The sequence below is a fragment of the Taudactylus pleione genome, unplaced genomic scaffold (assembly GCF_031769625.1).
Source record: "Taudactylus pleione unplaced genomic scaffold, aTauple2 ptg000336l, whole genome shotgun sequence".
NCBI classification, from domain to species: domain Eukaryota; kingdom Metazoa; phylum Chordata; class Amphibia; order Anura; family Myobatrachidae; genus Taudactylus; species Taudactylus pleione.
Window position 1 is genome coordinate 3,038,172 of NW_028284737.1, and position 15,335 is coordinate 3,053,506.

The following is a 15,335-nucleotide window of genomic DNA, read 5'->3' on the forward strand; positions in this document are numbered from 1 at the left end:
CTACCTTGGCACTGGCTTGTGGTCGGTAGGGGGTATGAAGTTGGCTATTAATACCCATTAGCTTACACATATTTTGAAAAACATCACCTGTGAAATGAGTACCCCTGTCACTCTCGATGATTTTAGGGATACCGTACCTGCATGCGGATTCCTGAACTATTTTCTTGGCAGTAAATGCTGCAGTATTAGTGGCCGCTGGGTAGGCCTCAACCCACTAAGAAAATACATCAGTGCATACTAATACATACTTAAGAATCCTGCAGGGTGGTAATTGGATGAAATCAATTTGTATCACCTCGAAAGGTCCATCGGTCGGTGGAATGTGGGACGGTTTGGTAGGGATCGCTTTCCCTATGTTCTTCCTCAAGCATGTCAGACAGGACATTGCTATCTTTTCTGCTTGTGAAGAAAATCCTGGTGCACACCAGTATGCTCTCACCAACTTGCACATACCTTGTTTTGCTGCAAGTATAAAGAGACAAATGCAAGGGCACACTCTAACCATGCTGAACCTAATAGTATAACTGCTAAATAGCATCAAAGAGGTTCTTTGCATAATAATGACCATAATTATGGGCCTGCCCACCGCGTCCAGGTGACCTCTATCAGGCAGGTCCCTAACACTCCTATGGAACAAATGTAGGGCACGGGACCCCCCCAGGCCAACCCAGCAGAACCGTCCCATGGCATCACACTAGTGTGAGATTTAAAGTGAGGGTTAAAGAATAATAAAGAAAGCCTATGTGTTAAGTCCTACATAAGTAAGAGGTTATAGTAAAAAGTGTATGAAGTGCTACAGATATAAAAAACAAACTAAGGAAGTGAAAAAGTGTACATTATGATGCCATGAAGCAGCACAGCCACACCACCCCAATACCAGTCCCAAAACTGACACAGCATATATATAATAGGTCTTACCCTCAGTGTGCCTCACTAGATGTGCAGTCTTGGAGTGCAAGGACTCCTTGCTAATTTAAAACACCCAGGAGCAGGTGGGAGTCTTATCCTTCTGGACAGGTTGTTCTTGTACCGGATCTATTTGAGAAGGAATCAAAGAAATGTATCTGAGCTTAATAGTAGGAGGGTGGTACCCCAGAACATGAGACTTTGTTGAGATGAGTATCCCCGAGAGAACTGTCAGGATAAGTTGGAGTAAATTCTTTAATGACTGCCGCTGAAAAATTGACTAAATCTGACAGCATCGGATCCTTTGAATCATAAATAGGCTCAACCCAGTCCCAAGCTTTACCTCGGAAAGATGAAATTATAAATGTAACTACATTAGTAGGCTTGATTTCAGACCATGGAGAGGATTTCATAATAGCGATGAAGTGATCCACCAAGGCATAATACTGCGTTATATCTCCATCAAAAAAAATGGGCATAGAAACATCAGATGGATCCTGAGGGACATTTATAGATGTAGTGGTAGCGTCATCTTGTGAACCTCTTAACTGATGGGGCACTAAAACATTTGACTTTGACACAACACTAGAAGATTTTTCCTTGAGTAAAGAACCAGAGATCTTTCCCTGGGATACAGATTTTGAAATCCCTTTTTGGGATGTAAGACTTGAGACTTTCTCCTGGAGTATGAGACTTGATACCCCCTCCTGGGGTGTAACATTGGAAAACCCTTGCTGAAGTATAGAACTAGAAACCCTTTCCTGAGGTATGATGCTTGCAACCCCCTTCTGGGGTGAGGAACTTAAAATGAGGACCCTCTCTTGGGGTGTAACACTAGAAATCCCCTCCTGGGGTATAACACTGGGAACCCCATCCTGAGGTGAGACACTTGAAATCCCCTCCTGGGGTATAACACTGAGAACCTCATCCTGGGGTGAGACACTTGAAGTCCCCTCCTGGGGGAAGATACTAGGAACCCCATCTTGGGGTAAGAGGCTTAAAACTCCCTCCTGGGGTGAAGAACTCGAAAGAAGAACTTATTCTTGGGACATAATACTTGAACTCCCCTCTTGGAGTATAACACTGGAAACCCCACCCCCGTCCTGGGGTAAAGAACTCGAAACAAGAACTTTCTCTTGGAACGTAACACTGGAAATCCCCTCCTGGGGTATTACACTGGGAACCCCATCCTGGGGTGAGACACTTGAATTCCCCTCCTGGGGTATAACACTGAGAACCTCATCCTGGGGTGAGACACTTGAAGTCCCCTCCTGGGGGAAGATACTAGGAACCCCCTCTTGGGGTAAGAGGCTTAAAACTCCCTCCTGGTGTGAAGAACTCGAAACAAGAACTTTCTCTTGGAACGTAACACTGGAAATCCCCTCCTGGGGTATTACACTGGGAACCCCATCCTGGGGTGAGACACTTGAATTCCCCTCCTGGGGTATGACACTAGGAAGCCCATCCTGGGGTAATATACTTGGACCTCCGTCCTGGGGTAGAATACTTGAAATCCCTTTCTGGGGAATAATATTTAAGACTCCCTTTTGGGGCATAACACTAGAAACCAACTCCTGGAGTATAGCATTAGAGGCCCCTCCTTGGGGTATGACACTTGAAACCCCCTCCTGGGGTATAGCATCAGGAAACCCCTGTTGAGGTACTTGACTTGAGGCCCCTTCCTGGGAAACAAGATTTGAAACCTTCTTTTGAGGTGAGAGATTCAAGGCCCCTCCCTGGAGCACAGAACTTGGCACTCCCTGTTGGAGTATGGGACCTAAAACCCCCTTCTGGGGAAGCTGACTTGGCTTTTCCTTTCGGGGTACGCAATATGAAACCCCCTTTTGGGATGCAAGAACAGAGACTTCCTCCTGGGGTGAGTGGCTCAAAACCCCCTCTTGAGGTATGAAACTTGAGACCCTTTCTTGAGGAGTAACACTTGAAATGACGGCCCTCTCCTGGGGCATAAGACTCGAAATGAAGGCCTCCTCTTGAGGCATGAAACTTGAAATGAATGCCCCCTTCTGGGGCATGAAACTCGAAACGAAGACCCCTCCCTGGGGCGTGAAACTTGAAACGAAAGTCCCCTCCTGGGGTACAACACTTGTAACCCCCTCCTGGGGTGCCATACTTGTAACACCCTTCTGGGGTGAGAGATTTGAGACCCCCTCCTGGGGCGTGAAACACGAAGCGAAGGCCCCCTCCTGGGGCATGAAATTTGTAAGGAAAGTCCCCTCCTGTGGTACAACACTTGTAATCCCTTCTTGGGGGGAAAGACTTGAACCCCCCTCCTGGGGTGAATGACCTGAAACTTTAATTTGCGTAGAAACACTCTCCTGGATGGAAACACTTGAGATCCCCTTTTGGGGTGTAACACTTGTAATTCCCTTCTGGGGGGCAAAACTAAAAACCCCACCTGGAGATATATCACTGACTTTGGGAGGATGACCTACTCCTCCTATCTTCCCTACACAAGGAAAGAAACATCTAGTAGCTGGGCCCCAATTATAACTTTCCTTGGCAAGTGTCCTCTTCTTGTCTGAAATTGGAGGAGTATGAGTCACCAATGGAGACAGGGAAGGACTGGAAGTTCCATCTGTAAGGAGCACCCCTTTATCCCCACCTCTGGAAGGATGAAGAACACAGTCTCTAATGAAATGATCCCCTGAGCCGCAGTACAAACAAAAATGCAGCTCCTGACGGCGCTGACATTCATTTTCCGAAAGCTTGGAGCGTAGGAAGCTTCGATGTTTAGTTCCAGTTTCTTTGATGGAATTTTTAGACACATTAGTGGTAACACCAGAGGGTTCAGAAGTAATTCCCAAAAACTCAGGGATAAATTTGAAAAAATGTATGAGGGACTCCTGTACTTGCCCTAGTAAATACTGGAATGTATTCAGCTGACCCGAAGAAATTTTTTTAGAACACTGGAGGGACTCGATGGTATTAAACTGTTTAGTCAGTATTTGAAACCTCAGTAAAAGTTGTGAGTGTTGCCAACTTCCATAGTGTCCTGATCAAACTGTCAGGTTTGACGTACTGGAATCCCCTAGTGAGGGGTTGTGATGGTAGTTTGGAAGAATTCGGGGAACTGGCCTGGACATCAGGACTCCTCATCCACAGGTCTTGGACGTTGATGAGAACCTGGTCAAAGGTGCGGAGTCTAACCTGCAGGGAGGTGTTCGCCAGTGACCCCTCCAAGTGGGATATGGGCTTAGCTGCACCCTGCAGGCAGGTCACGGTCCTTTAACCAGGTATCCAAGCCCCATGGGAATAGAGACTCGAATGTCAGTGGCCCAAGGGAAGTGCCTAACCAAGGCACTATTGCACCGGGAGATTCACCAGGAGATGCTGTTTGTGAGGTACTTGTAAATAGCACTTGAACTGCGGGGTGGCACACAAAGGATACACAGGGAACGGTGTGTGGACACACTTAGCCACATGGAATGGCACTGTAATATACACAGGTTGAGATGGAATGGTACTGTAGCTCACAGGAGACACTGGTAACTTTAATGTTCAGGCAGAGATGGAATTGCACTGTAGCTCACAGGAGACACTGGTAGCAAATATTCAGGCAGTGATGGAATAGCACTGTAGTTCACAGGAGACACTGGTAGCAAATATTCAGGCAGAGATGGAATTGCAGTGTCACTGAAAACAAAGCTCTCAGGCTGGGATGTAATCAGCACTGTTGCTCACAGGAACACTTGTAGCTTGTAATTGGTGTAGCTGTGAAACACTCAGGATAACCTTGTAGCTGGGAATCACAAAACAGCATGCACAGGTAGAGATATTAATCACCCTGGTGCTGAAAGGAGACACTGGAACTCCAACACACAAAGAGCTATAAAAGCACTGTAGCTCGCAGGAGGCTAGATACACAGGCCTGGAGTGTTATAGCTCTGTGGCTCACAGGACTACACAGGAGACTTGGAACACAGGCAGGAATGTTATAGCTCTGTGGCTCAAAGGATAATACACAGGAGACTTGGAACACAGGCAGGAATGTTATAGCTCTGTGGCTCACAGGAATGTCTCTGGAGACTTGGAACACAGACAGGAATGTTATAGCTCTGTGGCTCACAGGAATGACACTGGAGGCTTGGAACACAGGCAGGAATGTTATAGCTCTGCTGCTCGCTGGAAAGCACTGGAACAAAGGCTTGGAATCCGAAGGAACCTGAAACAAAACTCAACTAGTAAACTAGGATTGACAACTGTTGTTCAGGCAACTTCCTGGAGTTCTGGAGGTGGATTTATACCCAGGGGTAGCAGATTACTGGAGCACAGCGTCAGCTGACTGAGATCATGCTACCATTGGTTAGGAGGACTGTCACATGAGAGGAACTGTCATGGCGGCGCCCATGATGGGAACTCCGATCCCCAAAACACACAGCTAACCATCGAAGTCCGCAAAAGCACCTAAGGTAGAATACTCAGCATTACACCCCTCATTGCACCAGGCGTCTGACCACAAGGAAGTCAGGGGAAGCTGGCACAGAGGTAAGAGATAGCCGATCCTAGGCTGAACCCTGACAGCCATGGGACGGTTCTGCTGGGTTGGCCTGGGGGGTCCCGTGCCCTACATTTGTTCCATAGGAGTGTTAGGGACCTGCCTGATAGAGGTCACCTGGACGCAGTGGGCAGGCCCATAATTATGGCCATTATTATGCAAAGAACCTCTTTGATGCTATTTAGCAGTTATACTATTAGGTTCAGCATGGTTAGAGTGTGCTCTTGCATTTGTCTCTTTATGCTTGCAGCACTACAAGTCTCAGCAGGTAGCACCTCACATTGTGCTTAGGGTGTGCAATCTAGGGCCTCTCCCCCTATGTATTCAGTACTGTGTGTATGTATGTACACTGGAAGGACGAGACTCCTTCCACCTTGATTAGCACCCCCCACCTGCTCCTGGGTGTTTTAAATTAGCAAGGAGTCCTTGCACTCCAAGACTGCACACCTAATGAGGCACACTGAGGGTAAGACCTATTATATATATGCTCTGTCAGTTTTGGGACTGGTATTGGGGTGCGGGGCTCTCTGGGCTGGTGTGGCTGTGTTGCTTCATGGCATCATAATGTACACTTTTTCACTTCCTTAGTTTGTTTTTTATATCTGTAGCACTTCATACACTTTTTACTGTAACCTCTTACTTATGTAGGACTTAACACATAGGCTTTCTTTATTATTCTTTAACCCTCACTTTAAATCTCACACTAGTGTGATGCCATGGGACAGTTCTGCTGGTTTGGCCTGGGGGGTCCCGCGCCCTACATTTGTTCCATAGTAGTGTTCAGGACCTGCCTGATAGAGGTCACCTGGACGCGATGGGCAGGCCCATAATTATGGCCATTATTATGTAAAGAACCTCTTTGATGCTATTTAGCAGTTATACTATCAGGTTCAGCATGGTTAGAGTATGCCCTTGCATTTGTCTCTTTATGCTTGCAGCACTACAAGTCTCAGCAGGTAGCACCTCACATTGTGCTTAGGGTGTGCAATCTAGAGCCCCTTCCCACTATGTATTACATACCTTGTTTTCCCAGATGAGTCAGACCGTGTGCTGCCTCAGCCAGGCTGGGGTAATATGCCTTGGGGGCTACTGGTTTACCTTGTCCATCCCTCCAGAGTCTGGAGGACTCTTGCCCACATCCCTTGGACTTCCAAATGGATTTTTCCTGAATTGAACACAAATTTTGCATCTCAATTAATTTCAGCATATCAATTGTTTGGAAAGACAGAATTTTTTCAGTTGGGGAAAACATTTTTAACCCTGCTGCCCATTTTGCAGCTTCATGGGCTCTGTTGTTGCCCAGTGACACCGGATCATCCTCACATGTATGGGCTTTACATTTAATTACTACCACTGCTTTGGGCAGTTGAATTGCTTCTAAAAGATGTGTTATGTGTCGGGAATGTGCAACTGGTGTGCCTGCTGCTGTCATAAAATTTCTCAGACGCCATAGAGCCCCGAAATCGTGCACCACCCCGAATGCGTACCTCGAGTCACTGTAAATGTTAGCAGATTTGCTTGCTGCCAGTTCACGCGCTCTAGTTAGTGCGGAGGACCAAGAGGTTTAGCTTCTATGATGTCTGTGTCATTTACAACAGCATAACCTGTACATAATTCACCTGTGTCTGTTTGTCTATGACAACTCCCATCCATATAGAAAGTCACATCCACATTCTCTAAAGGTGTGTCATGTATGTCAGGTCTAGCAGTAAAGGTCTGATTCAGATATTTCATACAATCATGCATATCATTATGTCCGCTGAACTCACCTCCTGCCAGCAACTCTCCTCCTTCCACCCTTTGTACATCATGTTGCACATATGGTAAATACATTGCTGGTTTCAGCGTGCTGCAACATTTAAAAGTGATGTTTGTGGGTGTGATTAGAGCTAGTTCCCATTTTGTAAACCTAGCCGAAGAGACGTGTCTGGTTTGAGCTGAGTTCAACAGAGCAGATACAGCATGGGGAGTGTAGACAATCATATCATGACCCAGTACTACGTCCTCACTTTTACTCACCAATAGAGCGGTAGCTGCTACACTTCTCAGACAAGTGGGGAGTGATCTTGCTATAGTGTTCAATTGGGCACTGTAGTATGCTACGGGCCTACTGGTATCACCATGTTTTTGTGTAAGGACACCTGCAGCACAACCATCGGCTTCCGTACAATACAATTCAAAAGGTTTTTCATAATCAGGTATTCCCAATGCAGGAGCTTTTGTCAGTCTATCCTTAAGATTAAGGAAAGCCTGCTCTGATTCCTCTGTGTGTATGACACGATCGGGCTTTGAGGAAGAGATTAATTCCTGTAAAGGCAAGGCCAAAATAGAAAAACCTGGGATCCACATTCTACAGTATCCACACATTCCCAAGAAGGTACGAATTTGCTGTTGATTCTGCGGCAGTATCATGTTCTCTATGACCTGGATTCTATCATTTGTAAGATGTCGTAACCCCTGAGTTAGGCAGTGTCCCAAATATTTTACTCTGGATTGGCACGGCTGTTTTTTGTCCTTAGCCACCTTGTGTCCTGTATGCGAGAGATGAAGTAACAAAAGTTTAGTATCATTCAAACATGACATAAACGAGTCAGAACATAGCAATAAATCGTCCACATATTGAATTAGAACAGATCCATTGGCAGGTTTTATAGGATTGTAAACAGTCGTGTAATGCCTGGGAGAAGATAATGGGGCTGTCTATGAAACCTTGGGGTAACCGTGTCCATGTATATTGTACACCTCTGTATGTAAATGCGAATAGATACTGACAGTCAGGGTGGAGAGGCACAGAGAAGAAAGCAGAGCAGAGGTCAATGACAGTGAAATGGGTTGCTTGGTAGGATCTGCATCAGAATGACAGCTGGAATTGGCTCTCTACCACCTTATTAACACCTCTAAGGTCTTGTACCAGCCTATAACCCCTCCCACCACTCTTCTTCACTGTAAAGATGGGACTGTTGGCTACACTAGCTGTACGAACTAAAATTCCCTGTTGCAATAATCGCTCAATTATTGGAAAAACCCCTAACTCTACCTCCTGTTTTAGTGGGTACTGGGGAATTTTTGGAGTTTGCCTACCGCTTTTTAAATTTACCATTACAGGGCTTACGTTTGCCATTAATCCAGTGTCTTGTCCATCCTTAGTCCAAAGAGAATCTGGAATTTGGGACAACAGTTCATCTATCTGAGATGGATTTTCATTTAAACTTGTAGAGTGATACATTATCCTTTGGGGAGTGTCCAACATATCCCACACCTCGTGTGCAACTCCCTCTGGGATATCTAAAAATACACCATCAGGGGTGCAGTATATAACACATCCCATTTTACATAACAGTTCTCTACCCAGCAGGTTAGTGAGAGCCGCAACAGCCAGAAGGAAAGAATGCCTGGTATGCAACGGTCCAATAGTAACCTCTGTGGACTTTGTTAAAGGATAATGTTCCACATCATGACCGGTTCTTCCCTAGTACTTTCCATTAACCTGACTATCTGTAGACTACAGGTATGACCTGACTCCTAGCGCTGGCTACCATTCTCCAATAAAGCATTTACGGCCACAATTGGAGCTGGTGCCTGCTGGACATTTGCTGGTCTCTGTGCATATCCCTTTTGGGGATATCCAGGTCTTCCCTGATTTGGGGTTCCTACTCTTTTTACTGTACAGTTTCTACTTAAGTGTCCTTTTTGTTTACAATTAAAACATGTTCATGGATCGGGTGAAGGCATGTGTTGTTGTGAGGTTTGAGCAGAGGGTAAAGGTGGTGGATATGGGTAAGGATAGGGAGGGTAAGGGTATTGTGGGGGATATGAAGTTTGTGAGTAGTATGGGACCTGTGGTTGTATTGGGTTAGTGGAATAGAGCTGTGCCTGTTGTTGCGTGGGGTTAGTGAGGGCATATATCTGTTCAGATGTAAGTGTGTGTGCAGGTGCGAGTGTGTCTGTTGGCTGTGATGTTACCGTCATTCCCTCCAGAGCTTGGATACTGACAGCCATTAGTTATTCACTCTGGGCCTCTCTCTTCTTTGAGATGTTTTTATCATGTTCTATGGCAGATTCTATGAGGGTATCTATTGTGAGTCCCCTCCAGCCAGGCTGTGAGGTCTGAACCCGAGTCTTTAAATTCTCTTTCAGACCATCCATGAGTACCGTGACTATCATTCCCCTGTGGTGAGTGCTATCGTTAATATCTTCTATCCCAGTGTACTGAGTGATAGCCTGCAGAGCCCGGTCACAATAATCTTCTGCAAATTCACTCTCCTTTTGCTTAATGGTGAAAATTTTGTTCCAGTTAACTACTACTGGAAAATATATACCCAATTGAGTTACAATGAGGGAAATGTTACCTTGGTTTACTTGGTCTGTTAAGGGAACGTCACCATCCAATACACAATCCGTGATAAATTTTGTCACGTCGGTATTGCATGGTAGACAGGCCCTTAACAGCATACACCAATCTTTATTAGTTGGCTCATGTGAACTACCCAAATTTCTCAAAAATCTTTGACATTTGGCTAGTTCATTTTTGGGATCGGGGAAATCATTTATGATGGAATTTAGTTCTGCTCTTGTCCAAGGACAATGCATTACTACTTCCCTCGTGGGCACTACACCGTTCGCATCTGCATTTCCATTCAGAACAGTTATCGTCCGAATGGGATGCAGACCGGTAGCGCTGCTACCTCTGACCTTGTTACCTGGCTGGGGGTTTAGTCTGTTGCTGCTACGTATGGTATTGACAACTTCCTCTACGGGTGCAGAGGGTGTTAACACTTCCCTTGCTGTTAGCGATGGAGATGGCGGCACCACTCGTGATTGTGGTGATGCAGCATCTATCATTTGCACAGCATGGGAAATGGCAGACATTACAATAGGCTCATCATCCACATCATAAACACTTTCTTTATGGTTGCTTAAGAGAGGGTACAAATTGCTTGTTACATTTTTATGGGTATTTTTGGTAACTGTACTTGCACCTCCATCCACAAAAGGTGGGGGAGGTGAGCGTGAACTGCTGGCAATACTCTCCACAATGCTACCTTGCAGCACATGCGCACCATTTTGCGGCTCGCCCGTATTGCAATTTAGTGTCGCGGGTGTATTCTCTGGCAATGCGCTCGCAACGCTAGTTTGCATCGCTTGTGCATTTTTAAGCCACGCATCCCCTTCATGCTGCCACAATTTTAAACATTCATAATATTTGACCTTCTTCTCTCGGGAGCACATCAGACTGATGTGATCCCGGACATTATCTAGTACATTTTTATCAAAACTACCAATTCTGGGAAATGGTCTAACACTCTTCATCGTCATTTTAAACCATACATCACAATATGTTATCGCATAAGTACCGTACTTAGTATGCATAATACGACAGGCCGATCCAATCGGCGCTTCCATTAGCAGCACATCATTGTCTAACATCTCTACTGTTTGCGCGGCTCCCATTCTGAGACAAATCCTACGCTTTTCAATAAAGATTTAAACTGGTGAAAGACAATCAAGATACTTTCACTTACCTGTGGACGATTTAAATCGGCAGTGCCCACACACCTGGTAACATTTGAAAAAGGCAACTTCCACACCCGGATAAGCTTTAGTAAGGCAACTTCCACACCTATGGAAGTTTATGTCGGCTACTTCCACACACCTCTCTACAACAAAGACAACATGTACACCTGCTACTGTGTATAGAACGGTAAAGCTGCTTATCGAGCAACTAGCACTTAGCCCTTAAAGGTCATACGGTACCTCTAACTGTAGGGAACAAGTTACCCCTACCAACAAATACTCACTGTTACACACTTTTTCCTGTGCAGAAAAATACACGTTATCCCAGATATTGATAACAATTGAAAAATTTAAACCTCAACGGCTTTGTTTAAACACGTGGCAGCACAACCGGAAGTACGTATATGCTATTGTGCGACCAGTCGCATACACAATAATGCAACTACCACACAACCATGTGACAACTTTTTAGCTGCGTACACAAAAGTGCGTCTTTGCTGTGCGCAAAACTGCGACTCAGCCGCGTACTCAATACTGTGGCACCCCTTTAAACGTTAGGTTCTATCAACAAAGGAAAACAAACGTTTTCCTCTCTTGTCCCTGGATTCTAGTCAGCTTCCTTGGCTCACACGGAAATGGGTAGCAATCTTTCAGGACAAAGCGGTTGCAGGTAAACCCTGTATGTGGCCACTCCACCCTTTGCTGAGATATCGATAACCAATGTACCGTGTGAGTAGGTAAGTGACTTCACTATGAGCCCCCAACTAACGATACTGCCTTAGAACCTCTATGCACTCCTTCCTATACCTTCTAATATCCTGCCTATACCTTCTAAGGATGACGCTAATTTGCGTACGCAGTCATACAGTAAATAAAGACTTCAGACCTGGAATCTATGGTTCCAAAGCACAAGTATTATTCAAGTAAAAGTACAGTCAGTTACACGCTATTGATCCATACACAATTAGGCACAAAGGAATTATACAGACCCAAGTACAGTATACATACGCAGCGCTTCCAGACCAGATGTTAGGTATCAGGAAGAAACCCCTCGTCAATCAGCATTCAGCACGAAGACTAAGACCCAGTGTTGGAGCACACATATTTATACCCCCCAGAAATAGACAACACAATAGAGAAGTTTGTTGCTGATGCCATTGGTTCCCAAGGGGGATGCATCTGTTACAGAGCATTTAACAGGCTGATTCAAATAGACCCAACCCAGCCTCTAACAACTGGGGGTCTCTGGATTCCCGCCTCATGCAACATCCTAACAGTTGTTCATATTATATACATTTTGTTGCTTGAAGTCTCTGCGGTCCATAAGTTGAGAATGCATGATGTGATCTCCACACCGCCGATACCGGAATACCGTGGAAAGAGTATGCATCACTACAAAACCAAACATGGCTTACTTAGCATGTATAAAACCTTAGTTACCAAATAATCTTTATTTCACAGCATTTATTATTATTATTATTATTATTATTATTATTATTATCCTTTATTTATATGGCGCCACAAGGGTTCTGCAGCACCTTACATAGTACATAAACAGTTGAGCAGAACAAGAAAACAGTGTCATACAGTTTAAGACACTACAAGACAAGTACATGGTATATAAACACTGCTGCAACAGAAGCAGGATGGCAAAAGTCACGGGTTAGGTGCTTTTGAGTATAGAGCAGATAATATAAGTAAAGAAAGGATAAGCACAAGAGGAAAGAGGGCCCTGCTCGTGAGAGCTTACATTCTAGAGGGGATGGGCAAACAGACAGGGGTGACACGGATGGGGTAGACAGTGAGCATGGGACAGAGGGTTAGGATGACAGATGGCTGGATTCCTATTTTACAGTATGTGTGAAAGTCATTTGAATTAAGATTTATGCCACTGACATTCTACTTTAAGAGGCAGTTTTTGTAGGTGTCTGTGGAAAGCCATGGCTGTTATATCAGTTTACGTGAAGTCTGACGGGTAGCTGAAGCCACTTCGTGAAGGGCTATTTAGAGAGTTTGGTTAACGTACAAACCAGCAGTCTCAGGTAAATGTAGAAATTGATAAAAGTAGTTATTGTAAAGAGATGTTCAGATGTAAAATAATAAGTTGTGATCAAGTGTGAATTCTATAAGGCACATTTATTGATTTGGAGGGTGATGGGAGACATGTGAGGTTTGCAGGATATTTATTCCATAGTATATCCACTGTCCGTGTGTGGGGCTCATTTATACTAAGTGAACAAACTTAAATCTTATACCTTAAAGCTTATGGAACCTTGTATGTGGATATGTAATGTGTGAGTATGCTGGGTTTGATATAACAACGCTAGTTAACTTGGAGCAGATGTGTGCACATAAAGCTAATAAACAGCATTTTCATATAGGATCTTATGCATTCGTTAATATGCGACTAGTTAACAGCGCAATTGAGCGTATTAATGTGTATATGGGGAATGGTGAAAGATGCAATCGCATGATGCTAAAAATAACATTGCCACATGTACTAAAGTGTGAGTTTATCTAAAATGTCGCTTGGGCGGCCATTTGCAAAATGGCATCTAGCGATCTCATTTCCAAGATGGCGTCTTGCGGCCAGTCGCAAGATGGCGTCGCTACGATTCAATTTTAAACTGATCTTGTCTCAGCCAATAATCCAGCTTCGACAAGATGACCACCAGAGTTAACAGCTTAACACAGAGGCTCCCAAACGTGGTCCTCAAGGCTCCCCAACAGTTCAGGTTTTAGAGATATCCATGGTTGTGCACAGGTGGTAAATCAAATTGACTGAGGTACTAATTAAGCCACCTGTGCTCAACCATGGTTATCTCGAATACCTGAACTGTTGGGGAGCCTTGAGGACCACGTTTTGGAACCTCTGGCTTAACAGGTTCAGTGAGAGAACAGTCATCAATATTTGTCATGGACCTCTGGGCAATTATAAGATCTTCTGGTGTCTAGATTACTGGGTCCACCAACTTCCACAGTATATTTCAGCCCCAGCAACTGCATATGAGTGCAGGATGCAAGCCACAAGGGCCGTAGGAGAGAAATGTCTCAGGGTCCTGCATAAAGATTTTTTTTTTACTGTAAATATCCAGCACTGTTATAAATAAAAAAAAAAACATATTCAAACATTGCCAGTATTTGTTGAGTTCTTTTGCAAATCATAGTACCATTTATGCCTTTGTTGTTTAACACATATTTACAACATAATGCTTTTATATAGTGTTTACATGCTGTAAGATAACATGGTTTTAATTAGTTATGTAGTAACATCATCAATTTGCCAGTTTGTAAAAATGCAGCTTCAGAAATGATTTGTATTCATAACATATAACAAAAATTGAGATGGGTCTTTTCGGCGTGTCATGATTGAAAATAGAGCTTTGGCTGCAAATTTCCATCACTTTTGCGTTGCGTTCAATATAACCCACCCAGAAACATGGCAAATACCAATGAGTAGAACAAATTGCTGCTTGATAAATTTACCATTGTGTGTTTTAGTGTTTGTCATCTTAATTCACCACTCATACTTCTGCTCCCAGTAACTCTCCTACTCTCTGATGCACAGGATTGTGTTATATCTTATAGCAAGCAATAGTGCTAGATTTTACTACAGTTACTTACACATGTTCCACACCCATCCCATTGCTCACACTTCAGAATCTCACATCCTGGTACTGTATGTTTGAGTCATACATTCATCTTCACAACTGCTGATATCAAAATATATAATAATCTATAAAGTAACAAATATGTAAAGCTAAAATATTGTTATTTAGTAAGTGTTGTCCCACTTGGTCATCAGTAAGTTGAAGCACCTCTGTGCAGCTTTTACAGATAGTAGTCTTTTTGAATAAGTCTCTATCAACTTTGAACAAGATGAAGCAATATTGGTCAATTTTTCCTTGCAAAAATGCCCATGATTAGTAATTTTAGTTAGGGAACAGGGATAAGGTGCCTACACACTTGGCGATGTGCTCACGATCCGACATTGTGTCCGATTTCCCCTTGAACTCTCCCCAGCAGCTCCCGGCAGTCGTGGGCATGAGTTGGTGTTAAAAACTGTCCAATGTGACAAACGATCTATCGTGCCTCCTAACTATTCCAGTACATCATGACTGAGATTGTCAGATCTGCCCTACAGCACGGCAGATCTGAAGATGCAATGTACGACCTGCAGGGACGCGCATTGACATCGCGACCGTGAGTGGGCACTCACGATTTGGGCATATTTTACATGATTTGTCTTAACGATGCGTCGGAATTGGGCAAATCGTGTAAAATATCGCTAAGTGTGTAGGCACCTATAGACTGCAAATTTGATGGATTGTTTTGGATTTGTGATGGGATTAAGATTGGTATTTAATAGTTGCTTTTACAGTGTGTTTTAGATCATTGT